The sequence below is a fragment of the Centruroides sculpturatus genome, unplaced genomic scaffold, assembly GCF_000671375.1.
Source record: "Centruroides sculpturatus isolate CEXI.00-Female unplaced genomic scaffold, Cexi_2.0 scaffold777, whole genome shotgun sequence".
NCBI classification, from domain to species: Eukaryota; Metazoa; Arthropoda; class Arachnida; order Scorpiones; family Buthidae; genus Centruroides; species Centruroides sculpturatus.
In genome coordinates this window covers 75815-85686 of record NW_019384982.1, presented here as the reverse complement: position 1 = coordinate 85686, position 9872 = coordinate 75815, and the positions used below count along the sequence as shown (strand labels likewise).

The 9872-nt window shown below is 31.2% G+C and overlaps 1 protein-coding gene across 1 annotated transcript in view; it reads left to right on the top strand.

Moving 5' to 3' along the window:
• The window catches only part of LOC111632803 (low-density lipoprotein receptor-related protein 1-like), a gene marked incomplete at its 3' end in the record, with an annotated part of 123322 nt that overhangs the window by 61758 nt on the left and 51692 nt on the right, over positions 1 to 9872 (top strand). The window lies entirely within an intron of this gene.

The window sequence follows — 9872 nt, the reverse complement described above, 5'->3', positions numbered from 1 at the left end:
TTACGTGAATAATGAGTAGATTTATAACTTAACCCAACCGATAAGAATTTACTGGTATGTTTTTACGATAGTTCTGTATAGTTGACAGGAGTTAAAAAAATGCATTAAAATATTTGATAGATTTATTCCGCTTTCCGATTTTATATTACTCACGGATTTCGATGTTAAACCAGTGATATTACGATTTCGTACATCCCATCTTTAAGGGGATGTAGAAAAAAACGTGTACAATTCTTGTATAATGTTAAAAAATTAACTGTTACTTTGGTAGCATAATTTACAACTAAATTTAATGAATGAGAGAGATGCACCAGGTACAGAAAAAGCTCTAGAATTTATGTTCCTTAAATTTACGATTTATGTATCCGTTTGTAATAAAAATTTCTCTTTCCACTTTTTTCCGAAGACTACAAATATTCGAGTACAAAGTAACCGTTTTCGACTTATTTTTACTTAAGAAGTAGTTAAATAATTATGCGATTAGGGAATTGGGGACGTAAACAGAACCCTGACGAAAGAGCCGAAATTTTACTTAAACAAAAGCCTAACCGAACCAATCTCTAGCCGAGTACAGTGGGGACTGATTTCTTCGAAATACTGTATTAAATGTAATAAAGACAGAAATTTTTCCAGTTCGACGAAAGTGACCGAACAGTTGTAAATTTTGGAAATTTCCGTGGACAACACCTGCTCCTATAACGAATTAGTTAGAAAAAAACCGACGGACAATCTATTAAGTTTAACAAATTTAGATTTTTACAGCTATAGTGAGAAACGTTTAAAATTTACAAGAACCCCGTCACGTCTTTTGAGGTATATTAGTGATGCGACAAAAGAAGCATTTGACATTGACCGGTATCGGCACCCTCGGGATTTGGCAGCCCGCGTGCATGTACAGTACACACTGCACACCTAGCAGGACCGTCTCCGATTCTACTCGTAGGGAGCTATTTGACTAAGTCGTTAAGATTTAAAGACTAAAGAAGGTTATATGTTATTTTTATGTATGTTTCACTACAAAGCTATATTTAATTATAATTTCCTTTAAAAGTATATTCATACGATTGAAAAATGTTTTGTACCGGGTATGTATATCCACCACACATTTTATTCCACCAAGTAAATTTTTTAATTTTATTTTTAATTTTAGCCCTTATATCGTGGCTAGCGATTCGGAATGTAATTGCGATATTCAAAATTTATTTTAAAAAAGTTTTGGCTCGAGATCATATAATAAAAAAGAAAACATTGTTAAAAGAGAAAGGCCAATGCTAAAGTTAAATATAAACGCTTCAATAAAAGAATTTGTTCGACATTTTCACGATAAAATGGCTCCGTAAATGCATAAAAATGCAAAAATTGTTTTGTTGGCTCGCCTACTATTTTCGAATGAAATCAGTGTGTGGAATAAGAATGGCTTTGACGATTTAGCTGGCAAAAGACACGAAAAATCGTCGATTCTTTCGTATTTGAAGGAATTTGGAAATCGAAGCGAAATAGAATTTAACATTAGTAAATAATATAAAAATAAATATTGAAAATTATAACGAGATAATTACGGTTAATAGATATATTATATCTAAACACATATAAATAGATGTTATATGTTTTTATCAAAGCAAGAATTGGCATTTAGAGGGCATATGGAATACAGTAGCACCTCGATTATTCAAACTAATTGGGGATGAAGGTAGTCCGAATAAGGAAAACTTCGGATAATCAAAACAAATACTTTAATTTGTCTTTTAATGATAATACAACACTTTTTCTTTTCGATGACATATCGGTAATATTATAGATAAATACTGTATTTAAATCGTGATTAATTATTCAAGAAACAAACGTTTGTATTGAATTTGGACTACTACTGACCAGCGCTAACAGACTACCTATTCTTTGAAAGGATTTCTGGTGGCGCAAAAAGACGGATTTTATAAAATAAAAAGCAGTTTAAACTGCATTTTTATGAATAAAAATTTGACAAACTATTTATCGTTTTATGACGAGAAAAATTTTTTCGTCGCGTTCGCGGCTTTTAAGTAATGCATAAACCTTCGGGGCGCGAGGCCCTTCGGACCTCCAGGCATAGGCGGTAGCCCACGTCGTCTATACCTTACGCCGCCTTTAGTCATAGAAATGATTTAATCTGAATATAAATTATTTATAAATACGTATGTCAAGTTATATTTTTATTACGACGTAAAATATATTTAAGAGTTTATGACCACTGTGCTGTTTGAGACGTTGTTGAAACAAATAAAGTTATGCATTCCATCACGTACATAAACAGTGTCATATTTCGCCAAGTGCAAATCAGCAAATTCGAAAAATTTTTATTTTGAAAAATCCGGATAATCGAAAATCCGGATAATAGAGGTCCGGATAATCGAGGTTCTACTGTATATTATTAAGACTTACAGAAAATATATTTATAATTTTGTAATTGAACATACAGTGGTGCCTTGTATAACGTACGCCTCGAATAACGGACGCTGCGAATAACGGACTTTCTGTTTGACCGTTACGTGACTCGAGCAACGGACTTGCTGCGAACAACGGACTTTCCGTTCGGCAGTTACGTGAGCCGAATAATGGACTTTCTTCGAACAAGTGCGAATGATGTTTCCACTCTTTTGCCGTTGCCAATGACAATCTGCTATTTTTAGGATATATTAGTATTATTAGAATGTATTATTAGTATATCTGAATTAGAAATGTAATGTAATATATGTTGATAATTTAAATAAACATTAAATGTAATGTAATATATGTTGATAATTTAAATCAACATTAAATGTAATGTAATATATGTTGATAATTTAAATCAACATTAAATGTAATGTAATATATGTTGACGNCTATTTTAAAGTTAATAAATTAAAAATTATTTTATCATAACTAAACCCTTGTTAAAAATTACCAAATACTTTTTTTAAATACTTTTACTTTTACAATTTTCTTTCTATCAAGTTACACAATAATGGCGCGTGTTGCACTGACCATGATATTTACACTTATTCGTTATCTATAGCTGCCCATGATTGGTGGATAATTCTGCCTAAGTTATTATTTATTCTATATTTTTCATTTTTAATATGTGTTCATATAACTGTTTTTTATAATTATTTGGTTCCTTTTTCTCTATTTTTACTGTATCTAATTTTATCTGACAACCATAACTATTACAATAATCTGCCACTGCAGAATTTGCATAATTACTTCTTATGGCGTGTATATTCTCTTTTATTCTAATTCCTAATTTTCTCTTGGATTTTCCTATATAAGTTTTATTAGGCTCGCAACTGCAATTAAAAGAATAAACAACTTATTTTTCATCCATTAATTCAAATTTCATAAGCTGTTTATCTCAGCAAAAGGCAAATAAACAAATTAAAACTGTTTAAAAGTATTTATAAGATGTTTAATAACACTAAATAATTATTTTTAAGTAGCATTGTTTCTACTACCGTACGATAGGACTGCCTCATACCTTTGTCGAGGGAAGTAGTTGCTTATGTAAATCCGAAAGCAGCTCGGAAAATTAGCTTTTTGAAAATTTACAAACGTATTAAGATGTTGATGGTAGATGATGCTGTGGAAGAACAAACCTACATATGATAGGCTATTATAAAAATAAATACAGTATATGTAAATTTCATAGGCACTTCGCATCACTCGCTAAAAAATTGAATAATTAAATAATTTCTGGATTAAAATCGTCTGTTTATTTACAATATTACTCGTAAATGCTTAGCTAATCATTATTTTAATAAAATACGTCATAATTTTATCCCCAAACACAAAAAACTTAAGAAGCTTAAGCCGATCGTCTACCCGTCATTCTAGACGAAGCGAACGCCATTATCGACCGTCTAGAATCGCCAGATGGCGTCCGTTCCCCAATCACGTTTTGGGCTAAATATGTGCACCCCAACCTCTCTGATAATTCACCTGAAAACCAAAAAACAAATGTAAGTCTTTACAAATTTTTCTCGACAATTTGAGATTTACAAATTAAGGTACAACAATCTTAGAACTATCTCCACAAAACCGACAAGCAAAATATAGAAAATCACAACAGCGAAGTTGTTGCCGAAGTTTTCATCTCTAAAAGGTCGAACGTCGAGCGCTGCTTGACTTTTCACGTTCACGATTTAAAGATGAAAACTTCGGCTGCAGCCTGGGCGTAGCGAGGGGTAGCCTCGGTGGGCACGGCCCTCTCCAGTGAACCTGGTGCTTCCCCAGAAAATCACAGCCAAAATAGTTAAAGCTGAAAATTTTGAATGGTAAAAAAAGGTCAACTGTTCCCTGTGCCCAATGTTAAAAGAAGTTCACATTCCAGGTGTGTGTGAAGTTATTGTCGATTGTCATGGAATTTTCATTTTAATGAACAATAATTTTAAATAATTCAATTTTGTGTCAGGTTGGCCTCTACTAGGCCCCCCATAACGAAACTCTGGCTACGCCCATGGCTGCAGCATTGTTAATGAATTTTACTAATTCTTCTAACCGTCACAAAGAAATTCTGTTAACACTGGAAAATATAAAGCCTTTCATCAATCTCTCTCGACCATTAGCAGCATTTTCTTCGTCTTCAATACTTCAATTTGTCTCCTTCTTATAGTGCCGATGGAATGACATTACAAGCATACGCCTACTTGATGCCATTTAAATACTTAAACATTAAAATTTCATTCAAGTAATCGGTTTTGTTAATTCCTGTCATTTTCTTTACAAACAGTTTCGTAATTTTTTATTCCGATGACAATTTGGGGTGAGAGATTAATTTTTACTTCTTGGGGAAGTCTCCTTCCAGATATCGTTAATGACGTCATTAAGTTTTTACCAGCAGTCGTCGTAGTAAGGTGAGTTTATTTTGAATTTTGCCAGGGTGATGTGCATTAAGAAATAAAACGCCCCAAAATAAATAGAAATAATGAACTAGAAATAATCCACAAACTAAACAAAACGGGTCTTAATCGATATTTTCACCAGTATCTTCATCTATGAAAGAAGAACAATAGATACAGAACGGACTAGTATATTTTTGTTTAATTGTTTTTTTAGAATGTAAAATAGTAGTGATAGCAGCAAGTTTTGTTTTAACAGAAATCTACTTATTTTTCATCTAGTACAGTACTTGTAAATGTATTTGGTATGCTTCTGTTTTTTTCTGATTGTCCCTGCAATAGTTTATTTATCATTAAATGAAATTTTATTTATTTATTACTTGTGTACCAATTTTTCATTGTTATATTTTTTCTGAATAAACAATTGGCCTCGGTAATCATTTTTATACATCTTAGATTGAACATAATTTTGAATAAACATTTTCGGGATGTTTCCCCAAAATAAATTTTTAAAGTGTACTTGTAAAATATGTACTAGTAGACTACATAAAAATTTTGATATAGTATTCGCTGCATTTGCTAGAAATATAAACTATTGCCATAAACCACTTTTTTCTCTGAAGGATTCAACTTCTCGTGAAACGCTCAATATTCCAATAAGGAATACATTTTGTGCAGTTTTCGTGAAAAAATTGACAATCTCCCCACTGCTAGTTATTTATTTATTATGATTCTGTCGTTTCTTTAATGTCAAATTTTATATTTTTTTGTAAAAATCTAAAACTTTTCCCTGACAGTACAGTCTTCACCGTTTACTTTTCTTTTGTGTGTTGTCAACAGTTTTTCTAACTGACATAACTTCACATTTTGCAACCGGATAAATATAAAATTCCTCTTAAACATCTTGCTTCAAGTATATCGGTCAAATCCGCCTCTTTCTCGTTGTAATAATTCGATTAAATTTTTTTATTTTTTCGTACAATACACCATAATATGTAAAATTTTTTCACTCGTTAATAAATTTTAGCAACCTGTAATAGATTTCGAATTTTTAGTATTTCCAATAGAAGAGGGTAAGTGCGTAATTCCCTCTTTTTCTTTTTACTTTCCGAAGAAATTATGTTCACTTTGTCGAAAAATTACTATTTACAAAAAAGATTCCTCACCTTGAGAAGGAACATTTTCTTTTTTCGTTTCAACTTCATTGTTATCATCATCCTGCTATTTTGTATCTGTATGTACTGTACAGTACTTCTTGAGTTTCTACGTTGTCTTCCTGTTCTGAAGATGAATGATTTTTGATAACAATATTTCCATTCCTGTCCAGTCGAGTAAAAGTGAACCAGATCGCTTCTAACCTAGTTCGCTGTGATCTCATCGTATATTTCAGTAAAATTTTCCCATCAAATATGATTTTCTTACTGTCACATGAAAAAAAAACCCATTATATATCCAAGCTATCCAATATATTGGATAGTTCTGTCCACGTTATCAAAACATCTGTTCTAAGATAATATAATAATCTGAGCATATGCTAGTTATAGGAATAGGAATATAGGAATATTTATTATATAGGAAATAAAAATACAGATACATTTGATGCTGACTCAGGATATCTTTTATTTAAAGTTAAGATTGGAAGAATAATTAGAAAAAAACACTAATAACTTGTTAAATGGTTAGCATGTCATCACACATTTAATATAGGAATAATCATGGCGAAGTAAAGTAGTAAAATTAATAAAGAGGATTATGGCGTGAAATGTTATCAAATTTAAGACGTTATGATTAGATTTTATATAAGATAGCAGAATAATCTGGTGGAAAACACTTTATCGTGCAGATATACTATTTCTGTCTAATATGTGACACCCTGTATGTCAGCTTGACTTTCAACTTTCTTTTGCAACTTTTGCTTTCCAGATGTTACTGGACATCTCAAATAGTGACATCTTCTGCTGTAACAGAAAAAAGAATAGGATGAAATGTTTTAGATATTACTGCAGAAACCACTGCTAAATTGAGACAACTACACAATATCGTTTCTATTTGGCTAAGAGCTCATACATTATCTGCAGCATAGTGTAGTAAAAAACACGTCAAACATAACTTATGAACCGAGCGGTATTTATATTAACACTTTCTTCTGACAAATATTAAGGAAAATTTACAAGTTACAAAAATTATTCCTTATTGGAATATTGCGCGTTTGACGAGAAGTTGGAATCCTTCAGAGAAAATGTGGTTTATGGCAATAGTTTATATACCGCTCGGTCCCCTTGTAAGTTTCAGTGACATATTCTGTTTTTTTTTCTGAATTTAAACATTTGGATCAAAATTAGTATGTTGATTAGTCAGAATAAGTATCCAACAAGATATTAACTAACTTTTTAAAATAACAGTAAGATAATGTTATTTAACTCTCGATAATTTTTATAAACTTACTATGTTCCGAAATATACATATTTCTTTATAGTTCATTAGGTAATATCAAATTTTATTTATATTATTCTATTTTTCATCATTAAATAAATTTCACACTCAGTTGAATAGAAACGCTCATAATCGCATAAAGTTATATGTTTTAAAAATTATAAAAGTTTCATTATTACATTTATTTCATGTATACTTATTTTACAAAAAGTTTTATTTGGAGAGTACTTTAGAAATGTGTTAACTAATTACACAGAAAAAAAAGTGATGAGTAGGAAAAAAGATGGGAAAATTTTCTGATTCGAAATGGAAGTGTTTTAAATCTAATCTATTATTTTCTCTTGTTCGGATAATAATTACTCAAGAGAGAAGTTGCAGGAAGGAAAACAAGAAAATTTTTTGATTTTAATGGCAGTGTCAAATTTATATATATTTTTTTGAAGATAAGACCATTTAAAAAATAAAATATATTCTAGTCTTTTCTTTATCCTTTTACACAACCACAGAAGTAACAGCTAAATCAGCTTGAAGAAAAAACTTCACTAAGAAAACTTCACACAAAGTTAAACTTGACATCTCTTTATTCAAAATAGAAAAGACGTATGCAAATACCTTTGCAATAATTCTATAAGGCAAGAAAAAAGTTAATTATCACGTCGAACAGCGTATAGTGTCACGTGTGTTGGATGCGTTTCACGTGATAGCTAGGTGTACTAGTTTAGAGAAACTTTGCAAAAGTATTTTTGATGTTTATACTATTTCGCTTAAAAGAATTTTGGACATTATTGTGGTCATTTGAGTAGAGTGGCGTATATTCTGTTTTCTTTTGCATGTTGGAGCACTTCATTTTGCCCAGAAGTGGCATTAGTTTTTTTTTTTTTCTTTTTGCTTTAAATGCGTGTTCCTGGCTAAGAAATTTTGGGAGACTATCCGCTGTTTGACGTGATAATTAACTTATTTTTTTTTTGTCTTATAAGTGGGTGTAGTTAATTTCTTTCGTATAATTTGTTTTTTTATCCACATTTTTTATGTTGATATTTTGTTTAAAATATTATTTCTAAGTATTGGTTTTATATAATTTGTATTTTAATTATGTATATTTTTTGTTTTATCTAATTATTCGTGAATTGTAATATTATTATAGTTTGTATTGTATATTTAATGATTTCGTTGTATGTATTCCCTGCATCATGAGCTTACCCCGTATGTCTAAATAAATAAATAAATAAAATAGAGTAGACGACTTTCCCAATTTAGCCAAATTATTTCGTTTAATTACTGGCAGATTAATATGATGCTGTTGTTAAAATTATTCTATTGTTGATTATTCTGATAATTATTAAGTTTTATGTGACTGATGTTAGGTGATGTTTTCTAAATCAATTAATTCAAGAAGATTAGAATAACTTAAATCTGTTGCAAAATGCTTGCCTTTGAATGACAAAAACTAAAGTCTATTTATCGTAACTTGGCACCTACTATAAACAAAGATTTTGTCGTATTAATCCGCCAAAGATTTTCATTGGTCAAATCCAGTGGCGTGCGGTCATTAGAAACGGTGGATGCGCCGCTTTCCTTGTATTTTCTAAAAAATAAATACCTATTAATTTTAATTATATGAAAATAATCGCACAATATTTTATTATAACCGCATTATGTATCTTATTACAAATTTCTATACTACACGTGAAAAAAAAAATAATAAGATTGTTCTTGTGTATTCGAATATTAGTTTCGGAGTAGCGGAGTGGAAACGCTGTATTGTCAGCATTCAAAACGCCAGATTCGCGCATGCGCTTTACGGAGCACCGACCTCACCCGGTTTAGCCGGTGGAAGCCTAGGACCCGGGTGGCTGCTACATGTATAACGCTTCCAATTCTATCCGGGACCGGTTTCGGGCTGTTAGCCGCCCGCCCGCTAGATATTTGGTCGATTACGCGAATCACGAGTAGAATTATAACTTAACTAGACCGATAAGAATTTACCTGTATGTTTTTATGATAGTTTTCTGTATAGTTGACGGGAGTTTAAAAAATCCGTTAAAATATTCCGCTCTCCGATTTTATATTACTCACGGACTTCAATGCTAAACCAATGAAATTACAATTTTGTATGTCCCATCTGTAAGGGAATATAGAAAAAAACGTGCACAATTCTTCTATAATGTTAAAAAATTAACTGTTACTTTGGTAGCATAATTTACAACTAAATTTAATGAATGAGAGAGATGCACCAGGTACAGAAAAAGCTCTAGAATTTATGTTCCTTAAATTTACGATTTATGTATCCGTTTGTAATAAAAATTTGTCTTTCCACTTTTTTCCGAAGACTACAAATATTCGAGTACAAAGTAACCGTTTTCGACTTATTTTTACTTAAGAAGTAGTTAAATAATTATGCGATTAGGGAATTGGGGACGTAAACAGAACCCTGACGAAAGAGCCGAAATTTTACTTAAACAAAAGCCTAACCGAACCAATCTCTAGCCGAGTACAGTGGGGACTGATTTCTTCGAAATACTGTATTAAATGTAATAAAGACAGAAATTTTTCCAGTTCGACGAAAGTGACCGAACAGTTGTAAATTTT